This window comes from Pelobates fuscus, chromosome 3, assembly GCF_036172605.1.
Source record: "Pelobates fuscus isolate aPelFus1 chromosome 3, aPelFus1.pri, whole genome shotgun sequence".
NCBI classification, from domain to species: Eukaryota; Metazoa; Chordata; class Amphibia; order Anura; family Pelobatidae; genus Pelobates; species Pelobates fuscus.
Genome location: NC_086319.1, coordinates 377,665,264 through 377,691,006, shown reverse-complemented (window position 1 = coordinate 377,691,006; position 25,743 = coordinate 377,665,264). Strand labels below are relative to the sequence as shown.

Below are 25,743 nucleotides of genomic sequence, written 5' to 3'. Positions count from 1 at the left end.
TTTGTCCTATCGTGGTTTCTGTGTCAGTACCCTTTAGTGCGTTCCTTGATCTATTTTGTTTATTTTGGTATTGACCATGGCTTTGTTCTTGACTCTGAATTTATCTTTAACCCTTTCCTGTCTTGTTTGCCTGTGTGACTGATTACCATCTACCTGACTCTGGCTTGTTCTCGCTTTCGTAGTCTCTCTGTTACCATGACCTTGTCTCGTTTCTGATTACGCTTTATCTCGTATTCTAAGTCCAGGTAATAAGTTATATCCTAGTCTTGTCCCTTGCTATCCTAAACTCTGGGTGTTGGGGTATTACATCATGACATTATGATAGGACCATGGGCCCTGCAGGTTTAGGACAGAAAATAGCCTCCTATGAGGCAAGATTTTAAGAACAGGATCACCGTATGGACCAGATTCCCCTGGCCCATCAGACACTCTTGTCCAGAAATGCTTATTTGGCCCCTGAGACACTGGTTGCGTACCATCTCAACCCGTACCTCCCATTCCAGAGGCATCTATCCTGACTAGAGATGTCCCGAATAGTTCTGGCGAACATAGCTTGTTCGCGTTCGCCACGGATGGCGAACATATGCGATGTTCGGTCCGCCCCCTATTCGTCATCATTGAGTAAACTTTGACCCTGTACCGCACAGTCAGCAGACACATTCCAGCCAATCAGCAGCAGACCCTCCCTCCCAGACCCTCTCACCTCCAGGACAGCATTAGTTTTAGAGTCATTCGGAAGCTGCATTTTTTTTTTTTTTTTAGACAGAAGTGTGCTAGGCTGAACGTGCGTATATCATGGCAAGTTGCACTGAGGGTATGAGTATATAGCAGTACATTGTTGTGAAAGATGGCTGTCATGTTTAGGGTGTAGCTTGCACGTTATCAACTGTGTATTTATATCAGCAGCTCCACCACTAGTTATAAATCAAGTGTGAGTCGCCCCATGAGATGATAATACATGAACGGTTAAGGTAAAGGCATGTAAGGAACTACGACAATAAACTCTTTAGGAGGTGAAATAATGACATGTTTAAACGCTTGCTACTTTACAATTAGTTAATGTGCAGAGAGCAGTTCATGTGATCAAAGGCATGGTGTGGAGGATCGGCTATAGTGGGACATGCTTGGCAGGCTGCTGTTTACTGCTTGTGCTCATCAGATCCCTTCAGGGCGCCAGGTGCAGACCCTGGGAGTCCCTGATACCTGGAACAACAAAGGCAAGTCTCTGGCTGAGTGCCGGGTTCACGGCTTGAGATGGTGGAAGCTTGTTTTGTCAGGTGGTCGGATCTGTCCCGGTGGTGCTTCACGTCCGGTGCGGGATTGTGGTGGCTTAAGGTAGAGGCGAGTGCTTGACGTGGGGGCAGGCTCTGCATTTCTGTTTGTGCCTCCGGTCCCGTCTTCGACGCCTTTTGCGTTGGTGGATTTTAATGGGGACTGCTTCGCTTAGCTGTGGTGGAGCTTGTTGGGGCTGTGGTGGAGCTTGTTGGGGCTTCCTGCTTGTTATTTGCTTCCAAAATTGATTAAAGAGTCTGTCCAGCTTAGACTCAATATCCTGCCATGCTTTGCTGGTACCAGGAGGACACGCGGCGGGAGAGTCGCAGATGAGTATGTCAGCCTGGGCGGCTGTGCTCTGTGCGTCCCTTAGCTCCAGACAGCCTCTCAGGGGTGGACCAGGATAACCCCCACCGGTCCGAGGGGGGGTAACGGAGCTCCTGCCGGGAAGTAGCTGCTCCTGGGCATCCCAGGATCGGGAGATCGGCCGCCTCTCCCGCCCGGTGAGCAACAGGCCACACTTGCCACGCGGAGGTAAGTAAGACTCTGTCGAGTTGCTGCCTGCTATTGTCAGGTCGGTCAGGTAGGAGCAACATTGCTGGGTCATCCCCTTCTGGGGTGAAATTCGCTTGTTGATAGCTGCTTAAAGTGAGATATTGAGGGAGCTCACACGAAGTCCGTCTTTCCTCCATGACAGCTAGGCCCCGCCCCCTGGAAGCTGCATTCTTAGTGAGAGGAGGGACAGTGTAGCTGCTGCTGATTTAATAGGGAAATCGATAGCTAGGCTAGTGTATTCAGTGTCCACTACAGTACTGAAGGACTCATCTGATCTCTGCTGTAAGGACAGCACCCCAAAAAGCCCTTTTAAGGGCTAGAACATCAGTCCTGTGTAATCTAATTGCAGTTGCCTGCCTGCCAGCATGTGTGTCAGGCTCACAGCGTATACTGTGCCCACTTGCCCAGTGCCACCACTCATATCTGGTGTCACAATAGCTTGCATTTAAAAAAAAATAAAACATTTTTTTACTGTAATATAATAGCAGTCAGTTTACTTCACACGTGTGCGTTTCAGGGCCTGCCAGGGCACAGTGTCACACCAGTGCAACTCATATCTGGTGTAACAGTAGTGTACATTAAAAAAAAAAATACAGGGGGCTTGTTGTCACCTTTCGGGGACCATTGGTGTTGTACGTGGCTGGGTGGAGGAAGAGACCTTCAATGACATCAGTGAGGACAAGGACATGGCTAGCTTGGTATCCAACCTTGTGCAAATGGAGAGTTTGCGGTTGTGCAAATGGACTGTTTGTGGTTGTTTGCGGTGCGTTAAACGGGGAGTTTGGTCTGTCACTGTGAAGCGGGCGTAACCCTTACACTACCTGATCGATACAACATCATACCTGATGTTTTAAAGCACGTTATTCCAAACAATTTAGGAATGTTAGTTGATTTATGCCCTTTATGGATTAAAACCAGACTCTGCATCAACTATGTAATTTTCCATGGGAGTTTTGCCATGGATCCCCCTCCGGCATGCCACAGTCCAGGTGTTAGTCCCCTTGAAACAACTTTTCCATCACTATTGTGGCCAGAAAGAGTCCCTGTGGGTTTTAAAATTCGCCTGCCTATTGAAGTCTATGGCGGTTCGCCCGGTTCGCCCGTTCGCGAACATTTGCGGAAGTTCGCGTTTGCCGTTCGTGAACAGAACATTTTATGTTCGCGACATCACTAATGTTTAACCTTAATACTATGCAACCACATGGTCTCAAAAGTAATTTTGAGTTGCGTCACTTTCTATAGCACAATTTTAGTTCATATTTTATATTTTAATATAGACCTGTTTATGTCTTTTGGAAATGTTTCCGCCATGCAATTATACTGGATTTTTCCACATAGCATTGAGTGGATTTCCATATATATATATATATATATATATATATATATATATATATATATATATATAAGTAAATGATAATCAGCACTCCCAGGTATTTGTAGAAAAACCTCTATTTATTCCAAGTAAATGTCAACGTTTCAGTTCCTCTAGGGAACTTTCATCAGGACAGCAAGCAACAAACAAATGAAGCAGAAACTGTGTTTAAATAAGAACAACAATCACAACAAACTTACAGATCAGCTGTGTATGGGGGCCGGCCATTCCAATTACCACACTCCCGGGCTGACACCATCTGCAGTCAATGTTTCATTAAGCATCGCTTACTTCCGTGTATACACTGGTTGCCAAGGTGAGTCTGACGTCAAGCGCCAGGCTTCCACTCATTGGCTGACTCTCCCAGTGATCACGTTACGTGTGACTCCAATGTGTCAAGCGCATGCGTATAAAGCAAGAGACTGCGATATAGTGTCCACTACCCGATGTGGATTTGAAATATAACCATTTCACACACCAAATGCTTGATAATATTGTACCTTCATGTAGCAGGGATACATCCCTGTCCTGTATGTCATATCTGGTCATTCCGATCACCGAACCACTGGGTCAGCACCACCTAAGGTCTAAGTCTCGTTGAGCGCCGTATCCTTCCGTATGCGGGCTGGGGCTTGCCTGATAATCAGGAGTCTGCTGGCTGTGTACTTAATCAGCATATTCAGTTACTGCTCTTAAAGGGGCCTCCGGCACCATATTAGTACCGTTGGATCACCATATGTTTTTGTGTTTAGAGATTTTTTAGACAAATTCAATAAAAGTTAAGTCTTATTTAAATATTTTTTTGGAAATCCGCAACGTAGATCTGGGATCCCCCTAACACCTCTCCGCTTGCCAAATTGGTAGAATATCATCCCTCCTTACTTGCAACATCATGATGGAAAGCTATGGGGACACTACAGGTGAGGACTCGTCCCAAATGGAGACATTACAATTTACTGATGAACAAGCCCAAAATATTTTATGGGACACCTCTAGTCTGGAACTTCCCACTACAATCACCATCAAAGATGTTTACTTCAAATTACTAAGATTAAAGAAGAGAGAAGTTGACTTGGACCTTCATGGCCTCTTTTTATCAGACTATCACAAGGCCAAACAAATCCCAAGGGGGTTCAGAATACAGAACGTACCTACTATAGGGAGGATGAAACCCAAAGTGAGGAGAAATTGGACGTCTGTCCTTAATAAGTGTTCCTTGGATCTGATGTTGGTCATAATCCAGGATGTCAAGGAGGATTTACAAGATGTCCGAATCAAAATACAACAGATAGAAAGTGAGCATGCTGTGCTCCTTAACTCACAAGAGGGTATTGGTCAACAACTGAAACTCAGTGAGGATATTCTAAAATACAAAAACCAACTAGTAAAGTTCAAACGGCAAAAGATGGAGAGGGTTAGAATGGACTATAGTGAGAATCAAGTATATAGATGGTTGATGGGGGACCAAAGACAGAGACCTAGACGCTTCCGCAAAAGAATCATCAAACCCAACGTCTCCACCATAGATATAACTTCGGGAGAGTCGGCCTCAGAAAATGAGGGATCTTCATCGCAAAAGTCGGTCACTTTTTTAGGGATAAGCGACCAAACAGAGACGACTTCTCCTCCACGCAAAATCACCAGGAGTACGTTAAGAAACGAAAGAGACATGTCACACGGAGGGGCCAGAGGGGGCATCCCCACTGGACTCAGGGACAAACCACCCCTCCGGAAGTAATTCCGGTCTTTAATTTATCGGATAGGGAGATGTCAAGGGAAGAAATTGATATCCTGAATAAAGGTCTCTCCTACATCCCCACCACATTACCCAACCAGTTTCTATGGGATGTGGAACTTTTCAAATTTGGTAGACAATTAAGATTAAAAGATTTTTTTCAGAAACCACAAGAAGAACTACCATTGGAACAAGAGCAGGGTACCATGCACAGATTTAAAATTGCGAGCAAATTTGATCCACCTGTTTGTCATCCGACCATTAAAACTTTCCTTACACTAATGAAAACCGAAATGGAGGAAATAGTAGTCAATCAGCGTCCAACACACTCTAACCTCTCAATGAAACAGAGAGCGATTATTCGACAACTATCTCAAGATGCCTCAATCATAATTCGACCGGCGGATAAAGGAGGGGGAATTGTGATACAAAACTACAAGGATTATGCTCTGGAGATATACAGACAGTTGGAAGACACAAATACCTATCAAGTTCTTGAAGGCGATCCTATGAAAGAGATAGCACAGAAAATTCATGAAACTCTGAAATTTGGAGTGATGGCAGGATTCATCGATATACAACTATCACAGTTTCTGGAGAAAAGAAATCCCCGGATACCTGTCATTTATACTCTTCCGAAAATCCACAAGCACTCCTCCAAGCCTCCCGGAAGACCGATTGTATCGGCAGTGGATGGAATCTTAGAGCCCATTGCCAAATACTTGGACTTTTTATTTAAAGTACCGGTCTATGCAATTCCTACATGCATAAGAGACACGGCACAATTGATAGAAGAGTTGAAAAAGATAAAATCTGTGAATGAACATATCACTCTAATCACTCTGGATGTCTCCAGCTTGTATACAGTGATACCCCATGATGGGGGCATTGAGGCTATGAGAGTACTACTATGTGAGACTGAACACTATCGAGGTCCCCCTATAGAGTTTACGTTGGATCTGCTAGCCCTGGCTTTGGAAAATAACTATTTTAGATTCGAAACCAAGTGGTATCTACAAAAAGCGGGGACGTCCATGGGGGCGGCTATGGCCCCCATGTACGCGAACTCATATATGTACCAGTATGAGAGGGAGCACATCCTCACAAAATATTCAGGACACATTCTCAAGTATTTTCGATACATAGATGATATTTTAATCCTATGGAAGGGTGGTCCTGAGGATGCAATCAAATTTGTTGAAAATATTAATGGGTTGGAATCACCAATTAGAGTTACATCAAATATCAGCAATGAGAAAATACAATACCTTGATTTGGAGATCATACTCGACCAAGGAGCAATAGAATACCAATTATATACGAAACCCACGGACCGAAACACCTTACTTCATTATGAGAGTGCGCATCCTAAACATGTGAGGGACTCATTGCCTTATTCACAATTTCTGAGAGTTATCAGGAATAACTCTAGGGTAGCCCAGTGTGAAGTACAGTTACAACAAATGTACAACAAATTCTTAATTAGAGGCTACACACGGAAAATTTTGGATAGAGCCCTTAAGAGAGTGAGGGACCACACAACAGAGAAAGCGAAGCAAGCAAGCGACAGTATATCAAGGATCCCTTTCCCAATGACATACAACACTTCCACCACTAGAGTTTGTCAAACGGTGATTAAGAATTGGCACATGATGGAAAAGGACCCTAGCCTTCCGGAAAGCATCCGGAAGAAACCAATGTTTTCCTACAAAAATAGCAGGAGCCTGAGAAATCTGCTGGTACATACGGACCCAATTCAAAGTTACATGCCTACCAATAAGAATACCATTAATAACGGATGCGTGAGATGCTTGGGGTGTGTCACTTGTGGACACCTCATCCCATGTAAGAGCTTTAATCATCCTCACACGGGCCAGGTATTTAAGATTCAACATAGGATAGGTTGCCGAACAGATTTCGTAATATACAAATTATCATGCCCATGTGGATTGAACTATGTGGGCAAGACAGAAACTGCCCTATGCGAACGTATAAGAGGCCACAGGTCGAGCATCCGCCTTGCCTATAGGGATAAAAAGTCGGACAAACCAGTGGCTCGCCACTTTTTGGAGAAGGGCCATCCTCTAGCAACACTGAAATGTGTAGCGATTGACCATCTTCCTCCCTCTAGAAGAGGAGGCAACAGACAGGAAAAATTGCTACAGAAAGAGACGTGGTGGATCAAAAAATTGGGAACTCTTGCTCCCGATGGACTCAATGAAAAATTATCGTATATCTCTTTTCTTTAAAACATATGGGTCCTAATAGGTGTATGTTGTATGTATTTCTATTTTAATATTATTTTTTAGTCATAGTGCTGGAGCTTTTAAATTTTCACCATTATTGTATATTCAATCATGGTTCCAATGTTTTTCTAGTTTAGAACACATTGATACATCTTTGCATGACATACTAAAATACAGATGCTGATTTACGAATCAGGTATATTGGGGTACACCAGAGCCTGGACTCTCCCTCCTTATCCTCCTTCTTTATGCAGAATACAGCAGTATTATTTTTTTGTTGCTTGAAATGGAGATTAGTGTCTATGATGACAATCTCCTGTTATGTGAATCACCACATGTTGTGATAGATGTGGGCATGGCACAAGCCATAGGCTATATGTACAGGGTTTTGCACATGATAACACTATCACTGTTGTTATTGATCTTTGTTTTTTCACTTTTTCCACTTTTTTGTATATATTGAATAATACATCAGACACTGGCCATTAGTGGTCTTGCATTACACGTCCAATAGATCTTGGAGATTGGTTGGCTATATTATACTCTATTGCACTTAGTTCCCTGTTCCTTTAGGATCACTGAGATTTTTGATTCTGATTATTTAAGAGCAGGCTATATTGCACATATTAGATATATCCTTTTTTTATTTACAGTCCGAAGTAATAGGCTATTTTCTATGTATACACGTTATCTGGATAACATATAGTCAGGGTCAGGGTTTTTTGCTTGGTACATAGAGGATATGGTGATGGGTAGGGAGAATGGTTATAAACCCGTGTATTGACATCATGTCATCTAATATTTGACGTGGTATCTGGCCAAATTTCAAACCCGTTCCGTGGATTAACACTATACCGAAGGTCTGTCTCAGACGCATGCGCGTGAATCTCCATGGTTACACAGAATGCAGGTGCTTGGAGAATTAGCCAATGGGGGAAAGTTAGGCGCTTAGCGTCAATATCACCCTGGCAACCAGCCCGCATACGGAAGGATACGGCGCTCGACGAGACTTAGACCTTAGGTGGTGCTGACCCAGTGGTTCGGTGATCGGAATGACCAGATATGACATACAGGACAGGGATGTATCCCTGCTACATGAAGGTACAATATTATCAAGCATTTGGTGTGTGAAATGGTTATATTTCAAATCCACATCGGGTAGTGGACACTATATCGCAGTCTCTTGCTTTATACGCATGCGCTTGACACATTGGAGTCACACGTAACGTGATCACTGGGAGAGTCAGCCAATGAGTGGAAGCCTGGATCTTGACGTCAGACTCACCTTGGCAACCAGTGTATACACGGAAGTAAGCGATGCTTAATGAAACATTGACTGCAGATGGTGTCAGCCCGGGAGTGTGGTAATTGGAATGGCCGGCCCCCATACACAGCTGATCTGTAAGTTTGTTGTGATTGTTGTTCTTATTTAAACACAGTTTCTGCTTCATTTGTTTGTTGCTTGCTGTCCTGATGAAAGTTCCCTAGAGGAACTGAAACGTTGACATTTACTTGGAATAAATAGAGGTTTTTCTACAAATACCTGGGAGTGCTGATTATCATTTACTTATATTGAATAGTGCAATCGAGCACCGGTTCACTACAACCGTAAGTAGGAGTGCAAGGCTTTCTTTCTTTTTTGTTTATATATATATATATATATATATATATATATATATATTCACACTAGTATACATTTTCATTAATAGATTGACATTTGAAATACACAACTCATATCAGGTTGACATCCATAGAATATTCCATTGGATGTTTTAATTTGAGGTCTTAATTTTAATTTTATTTACATGCCAGTACTCTTAACATGTATGTATACATTTTTTAATAACAATATATATTTTTAATAACATTATAATAGTACTGAAAAGATCCTATACATCTAACCCCCATTTACCACTATGTATTTTGTGAGTTAAAGGACCACTATAGGCACCCAGACCACTTCAGCTTAATGAAGTGGTCTGGGTGCCAGGTCCCGCTAGGTTTAACCCGTTTTGCAGTAAACATAGCAGTTTCAGAGAAACTGCTATGTTTACCTATTGGTTAATCCAGCCTCTAGTGGCTGTCTCATTGACGGCTGCTAGAGGCGCTTCCGCGCTTCTCACTGTGATTTTCACAGTGAGAAGACGCCATCGTCCATAGGAAAGCATTGAGCATTCAGCCGATGATGGAAGAAGAGGAAGGAGAGTCCCAGCGCCGAGGGAGCCCGGCGCTGGAAAAAAGGTAAGTGCTTAACCCCTTCTTCCCCCTTCAGCGCCACGGGAGTGGGACCCTGAGGGTGGGGGCACCCTCAGGGCACTAAAGTGCTATGAAAACGAGTATGTTTTCCTGGCACTATAGTGGCCCTTTAATCAATTTGTGTGCATACATCACTAATCTATTTATTCATATGTATTTTAAATCCTCCAAATATGCCTGAGTAAAACTATTGTTTATGAGGACACTATTGCATGTTTCATCCACTGAATTGGAACTTTGCCCAGCCTTGAGATGGTTATTGGGACATCAACCATGATACAAATAAAGGATGAACATGGTACTGGCATCGGATGAGATATATATTACTTCCAAAATCGCTTGTTTCGCCGTGTCACTTCCTGGACACCAATGACAATACAATGAATCATGGTAACATAAACACACGCCCATTAATGACGTTGCGTGACTTTTTAACCCCTTAAGGACCGGACTTTTTTTGCGATGTTGTACATTTGCGACCAGGCATCTTTTTGACACTTTTGTGGTGTTTGTGTTTAGCTGTAATTTTCTGCTCTCTCATTTACTGTTCCCATACAAATTATATATTGTTTTTTTCAGGACAAAAGGGGCTTTCTTTACATACCATTATTTATATAATCTCATGTAACTTAATTTTAAAAAAATGAAAAAATATGATGAAAAATTGAAAAAAAGTTTTTTGAATTTTATGTGAAAAATCTTTTACTCATCTACAAAAGCGAATGAAAAAAACTGCTAAATAGATTCAAAATGTTGTCCTGAGTTCAAAAATACCCAGTGTTAACATGCTTTTTGCTATTTTTTTGCATGTTATAGGGCTATAAGTACAAGTAGGATATTGCGGTTTCAAAACATACATTTTTAAAATGTATCAATAGTGACATTGTAACACTATTATCTGTCATAAATTGCTAAATAACACCCCACATGTACATATTTTTTTAAAAGTAGACAACCCAGGGTATTCAATATGGGGTATGTCCAGACTTTTTAGTAGCCACTTAGTCGCAAACACTGGCCAAAGTTAGCGTTCATATTTGTTTGTGTGTGAAAAAAGTAAAAAACGAAATTGAACGCTAATTTTGGCCAGTGTTTGTGACCAAGTGGTTACTAAAAAAGACTGGACATACCCCATTTGCAATACCTTGGGTTGTCTTCTTTTGCAAATGGTATGCCATCATGGGGGTAATTCTCATTCCTGGGCTACCATACGCTCTCAAAGGCAACGTAACCAACCTGGCCATTTTCAATGTAAAAATATTTGACCAATATATTTGACCCTGTAACTTTCAAAAACGCTATAAAACCTGTACATGGGGGGTCCTGTTATACTCAGGAGACTTTACTGAACACAAATATTAGTGTTTAAAAACTGGAAAATGTATCACAACAATTATATCATCAGTAAAAGTGCTGTTTGTGTGTGAAAAATGCAAAAAAAGTCACTTTCACTGACAATATCATCGCTGTGATATGTTTTACTGTTTTGAATCACTAATATTTGTGTTCAGCGAAGTCTCCCGAGTAAAACAGTACCCCCCATGTACAGGTTTTAGGGTGTCGTAGAACGTTACAGGGTAAAATACAGTGATAGCAAATTAAATTCTCTGTACTTTCAGCCTGGGTTGGCAGGCAGGTCCCTTAAATTGCAATCAATAAAATAACTTAATTATGTAAAAATATTACATAAATACGCACGTAGAATTTAAATATATATGCATATTTATATATTTGAAGTCTACGTGTATATTTATATAATTATTTATGTAATTTTGTATATGGACATATGAATAGTTTGCATTCTTTTTATTTATTTATATATACATAGATATATATACAATTTCATTCTAAGTGTATTTTGATATAAATATATATATATATTAATATCAAAATACAGTTAGAATAAAATTTCGCATAGATATATAATTTTTTTTTAATTTTTATTATTATTTTTAATTTAAATTTAATTTAAATTATTTATTATTCGTATTTTATAATAATATATATATATATACAATATATATAGTTATTATATATATTATATATATACGTGTGTAAATTAATTATAAGTGTATTTTTATATTAATATATGTACATATTAATATAAAAATACACTTAGCATGACATTATATATATGATATATAGACATATATTATATAGGTATAATATATGTCTATATATCATATATATACACATATATAATATTTTTTTTTTATTAACTATAACTTTAAATTTTTTTTGATTTTACACTGATTTTACAGTTGCAGGGAGACTGCCTGTCAGCACAGACAGTCCCCCTGCAGGCAGAGACTAGGACACCTATTGTGACCATGTGGTCGCCCTGTTGGGCGATCACATGGCCACAGGGGTCCTAAACCGCCATGGGGAGACTGTCTGGGCTGCAGGCAGTCTCCCCACACCGGGAGCACCGCCGATCGCCGCCGGGGGAACGACGGCGATCGGGTAAGTACATTGGACGGTTAGGACGGTTCAGGACCGTCACCGGTCGGCAACGCAAAAATGCCGATGACGGTCCTGAACCGTCCTCCATCCTCCGTCCTTAAGGGGTTAAATTGTATGTATTACTTCCAGCATTTGTTTTTATTTTATTTGTTTAAAATACATTTGGTTTTATACACATAAAGTTGTCGTCCAAGTGGACCATCTGCTGCTGTTAAAGAAGGGTAGTAGCCCCCTTAAAGGCCCATCTACTTATACACCAAGAGGTAGGTCTGGGCTCATTAAAAGGTGAGAAGTCAATTGTATGCTACACATTATCTCCATTTCTCCCCCCTTCCTTCTTTTTTGCATATAAAGATATTTAAAGAAAGGAGAGGTTCAGTGTCACCAGAGTACAAACAAGCTGTTGAGATTTGAGCCTGCCGTAATTGGCTCTTTTACATGTGAGTGTGCCCATTGTGACTCTATACCTCCCAAACTATTCAATATCGTATTACACTATATATGTTTTATAATTTTTTAATTTTATTTTTTATTTTGCTTTTTTTTTATTCAAGAAAGGCTTTTATTCACATCATTTTGCATACGTAAACAGTGGGCTTGTTTCAATATAAGCTGTTGTACAATAATATTGCAGCATTACAGTGCAGTAAAGTCAGTCGTGATAGAAATAATATAATTACAAGTCTGGAAAACAATGCGTCCATGAAGTGTACTACAGGTGTCATATCTGTATAGAGGCGTTTATAATAAAGGGTGCGAATGTAATGCAGTTAAATATGACATACTGTGACATTGCCGACAGATATTACAAAATAAGTGGGCATTTTTATGAAGATGTGCTTAATGAACTTGAGAGTAACGAGTATATGATATATGTAAGTCTATCAGTGCTAACTTTAAGTATTTAAATTAATACTAATATAAGTACAGCAGGCTTAGTAGCACATGTCTTATAAAGATAACTAATAGTCAGTATGTAGAAAAATCGCATGGTTGCAACTGTGCATCAGGCCCACCTGCTATCCAAGTTGTATGAGCTATGTGAGTTTTCAGGTTAAACTTTAAAGGCGAGTGTCAGCCCACAGTGTTTCACTTATGTATGTCTGATTGTTCATTTTCCTTTGCTCTATCCTATTTCCTGTGTGTTTTCCTGCAATTATAAAGGGTATATTCCAAAAAAACGAAATCAATTTACAGGGTTACAGTTATGAACGTTGTGCCTTAACGTGCGGGAAGAAGAATGCAGCGAAGAAGAAGCAGCTCTTCTGTTTATCGCCACCTGGGTTCTTATGATTTATTTTGTGGCAAAAACTGTGTCATTAACTATGGCGTATGGCCTACTCCATTCTACTGTTAGGCTTATGTAGCCATAGCCCAGGCTCCATATTAAGTTTGTACCAAGTATAACTCCCTCTAGCGCTCCAGGTAATCATGATGTGATAGTATAAGAGAAGGGGAAATAAAAAAGATGGGAAGGGTGCCCTCGGGGTTGTGGAGGGGCCTGTGGGATAGGGCCCTACGTGAAGATCCCCGGTTAGGTCCTCTTGTGAACCCCAGGGATCTTGGTCCAAGCACGTGCGGGCAGGTTATATTAATTAAAAAAAAAAAAAAAACACGAGTAAGTAATTAAGGAAATAAAATAAGTAAGTAAAAATAACTTCCTGCTTTAGGTGGAAGCTATCCCTGCCTGAGTGTGTCACATGTAAGGTGTAGTATGAAGCCTCTGCGGGGCCCTGCCCAGTGCATCAACATCAGGCACCCAAGGGTGCCAACATATACATTAACACCCGGCTCCGGGTAAAGCCCCCCCATGAGCTTCTCGGTATAGCGGGCACTCGAGGTACCCCCAGTCCATGAGACCCCCCCTCTCGTAGAGTCCACTAACTGGGCGGCCTCTGCACCTCCACTGTCCCGGTGGAGTCTCAATAAGTAAGACAGGGTGCCTCCGTGGGCCCCCTCCATCGCCGGCCACTCCTCCTAAGCTTAGTCCATGCGGCCCTGCGGCCACCGATCCACCGCAGCCCCCCACAGACCAGCACGGCCGGGCTCGCAGCAACGGGAAGCCACATTCTCCAGGTCTCCGGATCTCCTAGAGATGGAGGTCACTCCTGTCCGACCCGAGACAGTCCGGTAGCCATGATGCCACTGCATGTCGGCAGTCCTCTCGGCGCTCCTGAGTGATTTCTGGGCGGACTCCTGGGTGAGTTTGTTAAGAGTCGTTTAATCCGTTCCATGACAAGGCAAGTAGGGGGCTCCACAATGTATGTCTTGTCTCCCCTGTAGTGGCTGAGTACATACTGGCAGAGCTGCATCCAACGTCCCGCAATTGCAGGCTGGTAACCGCAAGCCTGTATATGAAAACTTGCATCTTCAAAACAGGAAACAATTTAAACAATTTAACAGGTGACCGGGATGACCTCCCCGGTCCTGGGGGGGTTGCAGGGCCGCAGCGTGTTCTCTCCGGTCGCCTCTTGCACGTTAGGAGAGATAGGCGCTTTCCTGTCATGCTCGTTCACTGAGCATGTGCAGAGTGCTTCCAGGCACAGCAATAGGCCTCAGGTTCATGCCATCATGTAGGCCCGAGTTTTCAGCTTCCTCACTTTTTTAAGATCTGCAGCCGTCGGTTGGTCTCTTTGTGATGCTGGCAGGTTACTCTATTCAGATATCTTATTTTGAAGGGTTAATAGTCAGTTCGTGGGCAGAAAATCAGTATTTATTCAGGCTTAGGACCGGAGCTGCATGAGATGGCTTCCTTTCAGCTCCACAGTCCGGCCCCGCCCCCTGCTTTATTATTTTTCAGCTTTGCATTACTACATTAACTCTTAGGGGTAAGTGTTTATTTTGTTTAACGCTCCACAATTACAACTAGTGGTGAAACGTACACTTTATCACATAGGATGTATTATCATTTTTCATACATACATACTGCCTAGCTAAGGAACAGTAACCAGGGTAGGACAGTGCGTATCTGTCTCGCTCAGGGACTGTAACACCAAATGGACACTCCAGCGGTGTCTGGGGCTTAATCCCTGTTATACGAAATAAGAGTGACAATACTCTATTTATTGGAGTAAAACTCCATAAACAGGTGTCAACTGGATGATGTTCAAACAGGAAAATAATGAAAAAATTGCATATTTACATCTACCTTATACCCTTATAAAAACCATAATTCTGAAAAGTCATACAGATAAAAAATGTCCTAAGCTCAATGGCTAATCCTCTTGTTACTCTACGTTATATATATTGCTGCTATCCACAATTCAGACTTTAATAAATATTGGTCTATGATTGTAGATTATGCTAGCTTTAGTGTACCTATAATCTTAATTTTATTAATGACAGGAGGCGAGTATTTGCTTAAGTCTCTCTTTACTAGAACTCCACAGCAGCACAGAAAAACAACCAATCAGAAAAAAGTTAAGTACCATAAAACTCCCCTCCTCATGCATAATTTCCTCTTTCAAGCTGCGACAAAAACAGAACAAAAAGCAGAAAACATAATGGGAAAGAAACGAAGTCCTAGATACGATGAATACAACGATGTCCACCATCCAAGAAGAACTGCCAAACCAGATAGAGTTGATGGACTGTAAACTGAAACGAGAGAAAAAAACAGAACCAAACAGGTTGATTATCCAATGAAAAGTACTCTGAATAAACATGTGTGCACCCAATGTAGCAACCAAAATTACCTTAAAACGTAGATATCCCAACCCTACTTATGAAAATAAACATAGATATAAGAACAGGCGACAGGTAGCAGAGACAACAAACAGAGTTGCATACGTATCTGATTAATCCAATTTTTATAACATAAAACAAGGGTGGGAAAAAAATGGGTGGGAAATACTCGCCTCCTGTCATTAATAAAATTAAGATTATAGGTACACTAAAGCTAGCATAATCTACAATTTTATAACATGACAGGAGGCTTTGTATTTGCTGTTTTAACGCTCAGTCAACAAATCCAATGCTGTTTGTTTCGCTGGTACCTATTCTCGGAGCTACCCGAGCAATCCTAAATGGACTTTCCAACTGCGATAGATGACAATACAACGAACGATGGAGACGCCAGCTGATGAAGTATCCCAAAAACTGAAAAAACATAATCTGTTGACAGATCTGTTGTACGTGGGGATGCAACCTGTTGCCTACCAGCTGGTCCATGAGCTGACAAACCGCCCTATTAGCCATTTCCCTGCGGTTAAAAAAAAAATGTCAAAAGTCATATGCGGACCTAGGGCCGCGATAAGACACTGCCACCATGTCTCAACTCTTGATGTGTAAGGTTGCTCCACCGATCGTGCCAGGGTCACCCGGCAACGCGGCCTTGCAAGTAGATCTTCAATCTCAAGGAATGCGCCTAAGTCCACAACCAAATCGCAATTGAACCAAGTAGAATCTTACGTTCCCTCCTGGCCTACCCGGTGAGATGTCTCATCCGAGAATACATTTCTAATGCACGCCAGAGTGTGGTCAAACTAGCCGTATCCTAAGTGATTCCAATATTCCAAGTGGACTGTGTAATCCTCGGATGCGTTGGGGGAAAGACTCCAAAGGACGTCCATTCAGGGTTCCGAATTGAGCACATGAGGAGGAACGGTGGTCGACTATTCTGGGAATAGTGAATCCCAGAAATAGTCAAAGGGATGGGAAATGCAAACCGGAGTGCAGATTTCCATCCAGATATGTCCTTGTCTAAGCGTGAAAGATGTCTGTGTAGGATTCGGGGTACCCCCAGGTATCCCCATAAGGTCTCGCAGGTCTCCTTGACTGTAGTTGAAAAGTAGGTTGGCGCAAATCCAAAAAAACAAAACGGCTCTTGTGAGGGATAAATAGAGTATAGACGGAGGACCCACCATCTCCGAACCCTGTTCACCAGGTATGCGCTCTGAGGAGACGGGGCAGTCCTGCCATCTTATCCCAAGATCGTAATGACCGGGGAGGTCAAGACAACTGGGGTTTCCGGTCTTATCCTGTGACCCCTACATACGGTTTTACCTTCAGACCAGATAATAGGCCCTACTTAATCTTGTTACCCGAGCAAGGCAGAGCCTTGAAGGTCTCCGTATCTCCTGACATCTTGACATGGAAGAAATTGTCTGAGCAGTTTGTACGTAATGGTCTGGATATCCCAGACCCTAACTCTAACCATTCACCTAGCGTCCTTGAGCCTCTGGCAAAAATCTCTAATGAGACAGAAAGGGGTATTTTTTTATATACACCCCTATATATTATTAACCCTTAATAGGGAACACATGGGATGTATCACTCAGCCTTGTTACAATGCAGCCGCCCATCCCATGTGTTCCCTATTAAGGGTTAATAATATATAGGGGTGTATATAAAAAAAAATACCCCTTTCTGTCTCATTAGAGATTTTTGCCAGAGGCTCAAGGAAGCAAGGTGAATGGTTAGAGTTAGGACCCACCTAGGGGGGACAGCCTTGACGTTGGCAGGTGGGCTCATCCTCTCATGGCCATTGGAGGTAACTAAAATAAACTAAATTTGTTTAAAAATACATAGGGATTAAGGAGAGAGCGCAGGTAACTTGTTTTTATTTGGTTTTTACTATATATTGGGGCTGATGTGTACTGTAGTCATTGCTGCCGCCCAGTGATGGGAGTGAGCGCAGGACTTATCTTTCTGCATTAGAATGCTGGTTACCTGCACTGTGAAAGTGCCCTGTGAAATAGTGAAGAAGACCTGACGCGCGTTTCGGTGCACTTTTGTGTGCACCTTCGTCAGGGTAAAAACTAGACTGACTAGTACTTGCCTTAAATAGGGGTATACCTTGCTGGGAGTCTAATGTGGGACGAATCACAAGGTAACACGTCATGAGGGGCGGTATCATAATCCTGACATCACAATTTATGCAAATTAAGGTTTGTGAAGTGACCAATTAGTTATTAGTGTGTCACTTATACTGTGTAGCCTGTGAGGGTAAGGGATGATTCGTACTGCGATTAACCCTTACGTGTCTTAACTTAATATTATTATTATTATAATGATATTTATATAGCGCCGTCAAATTCCGCAGCGCTTTACAATGGGTGGATGAACAGACATGTAGTTGTAACCAGACAAGTTGGACACACAGGAACAGAGGGGTTGACGGCCCTGCTCAATGAGCTTACATGCTAGAGGGAGTGGGGTAAAATGACACAAAAAGGTAAGGATAGTATTAGACTAGTGACAGTTGCAGAAGAGGAATCAGCCGGGAGCTATTAACAGTTTAATTGATACGCTTTTATGAAGAAGTGAGTTTTCAACGATTTTCTGAAGGAGTGGAGACTGGGTGAGCATCTAATGGAGGAGGGAAGCGAGTTCCACAGGAACGGTGCAGCCCTCGAGAAATCTTGAAGGCGAGCATCAGAGGTGGAAGTACGGACAGAAGATAGACGTAAGTCTTCAGCAGATCGTAAGGGCCTAGACGGGACATACTTGTGTATAATGGAGGATAGATAGGTGGGAGCAGCATTATGTAGAGACATAATATATGGAGACATAATAGAATGGAAAAAGAAGCCATAATAAAATATAATATAAATAGATCAATTATGTAACAATCGCTCCCAAGGCTTGGTATTTGTGTCTATAACGTCATTCTCGATCGTACTTGTTATGCTAATGTGATATTGTGGCTTAGTAATATTCTTCTAATTATTCGTCTCGGCAAAAAAAAGTTAAGATTTATGCTAGAGTGTATATTGTGAAGAACTCAATAATGCTCCATAGAATGGATTATGCTTTGTGTACAAAAATTTGTTTCGTACATTGAGTTATACTGGACGGGATATTTAACCGCTCTTGTGCCAGATGACTGAATGCCATCTAGCTTTGTTAGACACCCATCTTCATGTATAAGGTGCATATGAATCTATATTGTTGATGTTAATTAGATGTATACTGTGACACTTAAAATTTGTGTCCATTCTCTTGAGAACCGAAGTTATTACGTTAACAAAACAGTAATTGTTATGACTATAGTTGAACTTGTGATCAAATGATTACTGTTGTTTATGCACAATTAGTAAAGGATGTCATCCCATTCATATCTATTTTCTAAAGGTTTTTTTTAAAAAACACCTAATCTAGGAAAAAAATATTGGGGATTTAGTTACATTATATGATCCTACATTGCATAAGCCTGCCACAACGTCAATGTACCCCATCTTTGGCAGGTCCTACTCTCACAGTCTAATGTCTACTCTTATGTGAATAACTCACTTACTTGAGGGAAAAAATTCCTGAGGCTCTCTGCAGTACAAGGCTAAATAGGGTCCTGAGATGAGGCACCTGTAACAGGGAGGGTTGCAAAACCAAGGAGTTGGCTAGACTCCCAAATATTTATATATATTTGTGCTCGGAATTTATCTAATACGTAATGGAATGTAGAAGGAGAAGCAAAGTTGGTTGAGGTGTGCCGAAACCAATGTACGAGTAGGCCTGTAAAAGAGGGCCCACAAAGGTGAATTGTTAATATAGATGGGTGTAGGTGGTTGGGGACAAACAGCTTGCACGACAAAGGTAAGTAGGGGGGTAGGGTTTATATAAGATCATAACTCCTCCCACAAATTCAGGCCAAATGGCCTTCCAACATATGAAACATGGGGGGGATGGTTGCACTCACCTGAACATGCTTAAATGGGGTGCTGCTGGGGGCCATATTATATAACAAACAATACACAAGATCCAGCGCACTCTCCTATGTACTAAACAGCAACTTCAATGTTGACAGATTTTATTAGTTTTTTTTAAAGTTTTTTCTAAAGTTTTTTTTTTTTTTTTTAAACACCTAATCTAGGCAATCTTAGTTACATTATATGATCATGCATTGCATAAGCCTGCCACAAAGTCAATGTACCCCATCTTTGGCAGGTCCTACTATGCAATGTATGATCATATGATGTAACTAAATCTCCATTATTTTTTGCCTAGATTAGAAAAAAACTTTAAAAAAACTAATAAAATCTGTCAACATTGAAGTTGCTGTTAGTAGAAAGATAGATTTAGTAGATAGGAGAGTGCGCTGGATCGTGTGTATTGTTTATTGTATAATATGGCCCCCAGCAGCACCCCATGTAAGCATGTTCAGGTGAGTGCAACCATCCCCCATGTTTCATTCATTTCTATTGTGTTGTTATATGTAGTTATACTACCCATTACTTATGGAGGGTAATTTTATGTCAGTCAGGCATGAAGTTAGGTAATCGCCTATGAATAATTCAAGTGATTCAGTGTTTCTGGTTGACAAAAAATTATCAACCAGAAACACTGACTCACTTGAATTATTCATAGGCACAGTTTAATAAAACACACACCCACAAACAAATTTAACACACCAATTTGCAAACATACACGCAATAACCAACCGCCTTTATCCTCCAGATATGCCATACCTGTGCTAGTGATGTGACTGGAGGAGTAGATGTCCAGAATCCAGCCTGCAGATAGCTGTCCTTGTTCCTGGGGGACAGATTTGGTGATGGCCTTGGTGGGCAGGATGTACTGACTAACTTCGGAGTCAACTCATTTAGGATCTCCTGTATTGGTCTCCTTCCAAAGGGGGAGAAATATGCTGGAAACTATCCTGGGCTGGAGACACAGGGTTCCAGATTTGCTATTGGGATGTATGGGTGTCACCGTGGCCCCCTGATAGTGGAGTCATATGGGGATAGGTTTAAGTTTGGGTGGGAGGCCATGGCAGATTTACTGGGGACTCCCCTTCTCCACTTCCAAGCCCCCTCTTATGTCTAAGTCACCCTGTGCTTATTAGGGGTGCGTTTTTCATCCCGAATGGCATGACCTTAAACTGGTACAGGCCAAATGGAGTGACAAAGGGGTAAGCCGATATCTGGTGCGGCTGACCCCTAAGTGCCCAGATACGGGAATATTGTGGGCTATCTGTAATAACCCTCTACTTTATTTCTGTGGGACGACTAGTTGTCCGGAGTGGACTGGTATTGGCCCTGCCGCGACTCTCTCTGAGTCGCGGTACAATAAGCCCTGGTGCCAGGAGTACCTCTCTCCCTCTAATCCTGCCTGTGACTGGGTTACTTTATCCCTATTGACCTGCAAAATGGGGTCACTAAGGTTTTCCTGCTGTAATATTCTCGTGAGAAAATTATTTGGAACTCAACAGCAGGTGAAGAAACACATTAGAAACTGTCACTTTAAGAAAATATATTTTATTTAAATAAAGAACTTTAACCATGGCAGTCTTCTGCAGCAATAATGTTTTAAAATAATAATGCATGGAGAATGGAAATCTTGGTTAAGTATATCTTTACAAGAAAAATGGTAATTGGTTGCAAATGAAAATAAGAAATGCTTAATTAGCAACAAGCAGTATAATCCAATAAACTTCAATATATGTTGCCAGTGATTCCTGCAGTACAAAGTAACCGTCTTTTAACTGGAAGAAATAAACTTGATAATGAAATATGTCCTGGTATGCAAAGTGGTTGTAGTAATTAGACTCAAATAATAATTAACAGTTGAGTAATTTGGCAAATGACATTCAAAAGGAATAGCAAGGAGAATCCCAGAGGGCAGACTTTAGTATTCCTTATCCTTCTTATATAACTTAAGGTAAGAACCAATTAATAATTGCAATCACTGAAGAACCTATCTTTCTGAAAATCAATGTGGCTTTAGTTTTGTTGCTGGCTATCTGTCTTCTTGCTTCCAGCAACTCCTTCAAAGTTGTTCGTTTTAATCCAGCATAGTTCCTCTCCATTCACAATTCCACAACTGAATTTGTATGAACCGCTGCTTGAGTACAAACTGCTACTTTCACGTTTCCGTTCTTATACACGGACACATACGAACGCTACTTCCTTTCGCTGCCAGGCTTGTATCCCGCCGCTTGCTCCAATACCTAACATAGGTATCTCCGCTGGGCAGTTCTCGTAGCTAGAAGAAACAGTATACAATCCAAGGCACAATCCCCCCAGTAACTGGATGACACACAGTTCTGGGAGTCAACTCAGTTTATTCGGCCACACACGGCTTTTATGCACTGACTCCTACATGGGGTCTCTCACACAACATTACAGAGTTGTTACTCCCAAGATTCAATGTGCCTGAGAGATAATTGCGTGAGAAAACACTATAACTCAAATATATATATCTTGTTGAAAGCTGAAACATCCATTGATTGTACATAGTCTTCAAATGCTGTGATTTTCTCCTCCAGAAGATCTGTGCCCAATTTATCATCTTCCACTACACATGCGACCTGCAGCTTTTTAATACCATAGCCGACAGGAACAGGTTTGGATGCTCCCCACACCAAGCCGTCCATCTGAATACTGCGGACACACTCCTCTAGTTTTGCCATGTTTGTTTCGTCATCCCATGGCTTCACATGAAGTAGAAGGGATGATTTGGCAATAAGTTTTTTTTTTTTTTTAGACTTCTTTGATTCATATTGTGCCAGACGCTCCTCTCTGACTCTTTTTGATTCTTAACTTTCCTCTTCATCATCTGAGCCAAACAAGTCAATGTCATCATCATCGTCCTCTTTAGTTTCTTTAGCAGTGCTGTCTGTTGTGTCTTCAATGTTCACTGGGCCATATTTCACCAGTGGTTTCTTCACTCCAGGAAGGCAGAAAGCTTGCTTCTTATATGATTTGATATGGTTGTACCATCTAATGGCATGAAAGAGGTCAACAGGGGGAGCACCGGACATTGCCTCAAATACTGCAATATCAGCCTGGGAGGATACATACCCCTCGATGTAGCTTTTGTCAGCCAGGAACTCATTGAGGACCTGAAGGCCAGCTTTCTTTTTGAGATCACCGAAACCAATGACAGCTGCTGCAAGAGGATGACAAAGCAAAGGTGGAGGAGCGGCAGAAAGAGCAATACATGTTAATATTTCAGAAGCCCACAAAAGTTACTTCACCGAATAGCTTGGATCTGAGTGCACACGTTTGCCAAAATATCACTCAGATACAGTGCCTTGCAAAAGTATTCACCCCCCTTGACTTTTTACCTATTTTGTTACATTACAGCCTTAAGTTCAATGTTTTATTAATCTGAATTGTATGTGATGGATCAGAACAAAATAGTCTAAGTTGGTGAAGTGAAATGAGAAAAATATATACATGAAACTATTTTTTAGAAATAGAAAACAGAAAATTGGCATGTGCGTATGTATTCACCCCTTTGTTATGAAACCCATAACAAGCTCTGGTGCAACCAATTACCTTCAGAAGTCACATAATTAGTGAAATGATGTCCACCTGTGTGCAATCTAAGTGTCACATGATCTGTCATTACATATACACACCTTTTTTAAAGGCCCCAGAGGCTGCAACACCTAAGCAACAGGCACCACTAACACTGCCATGAAGACCAAGGAACTCTCCAAACAAGTAAGGGACAATGTGGTTGAGAAGTACAAGTCAAGGTTAGGTTATAAAAAAAAATGGAGAGCAAAAAACAGGTCGCAAGAGGCCCCCTTTAGTTTAAAAGCCTCCACTCGCACGTTGCGGGTGGGGGCTCGGGAAGGGGGACCTTGATTTGTTATTTTTTTTTTTTTTTTTTTTTTTAACAGTGAGCAGCCACAGGCTGCTCTCTGTTTACTAGAGATGCCCCATCTCACGGTATAGCGAGTAGGGGCATAATTTACTAATACTAAGTAATCTTTACTTAGTATTAGTAAATTTAACTAAAAGACCAATTTAGGTCTTTCAGCCTTTTGGTAGATAACTCCCTGCAAGAGAAGTTCCGAAATTCCGAATTGCCGAAGCGCCGAATTGCTGAGGTCCTGAAGTTCCGAAATTACAGAATTACCAAAGTTCTGAAGTGCCGAATTTCGGAATGCAGAACCAAACCAAAAATTTTTCCCATGCACATGCCTAATACATAATGTCAATCAATCATATTTAAACATAACAATCGAATACAAAATCTAACATAAAAAAAGAATTATGGTGTATTTACAATTTAACCATCTGCTTAAAGGACCACTCTAGTGCCAGGAAAACATACTCGTTTTCCTGGCACTAGAGTGCCCTGAGGGTGCCCCCACCCTCAGGGACCCCCTCCCGCCCGGCTCTGGAAAGGGGAAAGGGGTTAAAACTTACCTTTTTCCAGCGCTGGGCGGAGAGATCTCCTCCTGCTCTCCTCCTCCGATCCGCCTCTTCACCTCCCCGTCGGCTGAATGCGCACGCGCGGCAAGAGCTGCGCACGCATTCAGCCGGTCACATAGGAAAGCATTCATAATGCTTTCCTATGGACGCTGGCGTGCTCTCACTGTGAAAATCACAGTGAGAATCACGCAAGCGCCTCTAGCGGCTGTCAATGAGACAGCCACTAGAGGACATAGGGGGAAGGCTTAACCCATTCATAAACATAGCAGTTTCTCTGAAACTGCTATGTTTATGAAAAAATGGGTTAACCCTAGAAGGACCTGGCACCCAGACCACCTCATTAAGCTGAAGTGGTCTGGGTGCCTAGAGTGGTCCTTTAACAATCCATTCAGAGAGTAATTTTGGGGAATTTCCATTTATCATTCCAAGGTGTATTTTACCTGTGTATCTCTCATAATAATTTTTAAAGGGATATTCATCATAAAAAGGTCTTTAAAACAATGGAGTAACAAACCAGGGGAGACATATTGCATTGATTAGAGGCACATCCTTTTGAACAGCTAATCTATAATATCACTTCAAGTAAATATTTATACAAGTTTCTTCACGAAAAAGTATTTTTAAGGGATTTCTAAAAAAGCTAAAGAAGAAAACTATATACACATGTACAAAGGGGGTTGTCAGTGACATAGTGTCAGGTGTTCACAACCGTATGTGTGATGAATCCGGTCAACGTAATAAATTTATGATAAAAATATACGGAATAAGAAAATACCTTAGAGAGATTCTACTTATGAGAGGAAGGATAAATATTTACTTGAAGTGATATTATAGATTAGCTGTTCAAAAGGATGTGCCTCTAATCAATGCAATATGTCTCCCCTGGTTTGTTACTCCATTGTTTTAAAGACCTTTTTATGATGAATATCCCTTTAAAAATTATTATGAGAGATACACAGGTAAAATACACCTTGGAATGATAAATGGAAATTCCCCAAAATTACTCTCTGAATGGATTGTTAAGCAGATGGTTAAATTGTAAATACACCATCATTCTGTTTTAATGTTAGATTTTGTATTCGATTGTTACGTTTAAATATGATTGATTGGCATTATGTATTATTAATTCTGGACGAGATGCGAAAGTTTTATAGTTTACGAATAGAACCGTACTTACACGGCAGCCATTGATCGGCACGACACACATGCGCAATTGCAACAAGTCGCGCCTAACATGACGTCAGAGTGGCGCGACCCGCGAGAGGAGACGGGCGCGCCAATTTGGAAATAAAAACTGACTGCATGTCTTTCCAGTAGGGCCATTGAAGAGATTATTGGATCCCGAGCGCGCAGCCTGCCCGAGAAACCCAGCCCACCCAAACAATCCACCGATCTACTTCAGGAAAGACCCGGGACTCTGGAATCAATATTCCATCAAGAACAACCACCTATTATCTACAGGAACTTACTACTATCAAGAGTAGGAAACGCAGGGACCCTGGTCCAGGAGCCTAACATACTTCAGCATTTATCATCCATAAGAAAGGTTCCAGATTTGCTCCTACCATATATATGGGTGAGATCCAGCCAATTACAATATTAACTTCTATCATTATTTAGTGTACAGAATCCGTGTGTTAAGGATAACCATAGTGGTTTTGGTGGAGTATGGTGTCTATAACTGATTGTACTAATCACTGTCACGTCTACATTAATTGATAAGGAACACAACTGCAG

The 25,743-nt window shown here is 41.4% G+C and overlaps 1 pseudogene; it reads right to left on the bottom strand.

Moving 5' to 3' along the window:
- Nucleotides 1-22,016: 22,016 nt before the first annotated feature.
- LOC134601868 (elongation factor 1-beta-like) lies at nucleotides 22,017-22,775 on the bottom strand (annotated as a pseudogene).
- Between the last annotated feature and the right edge of the window lie 2,968 nt (nucleotides 22,776-25,743).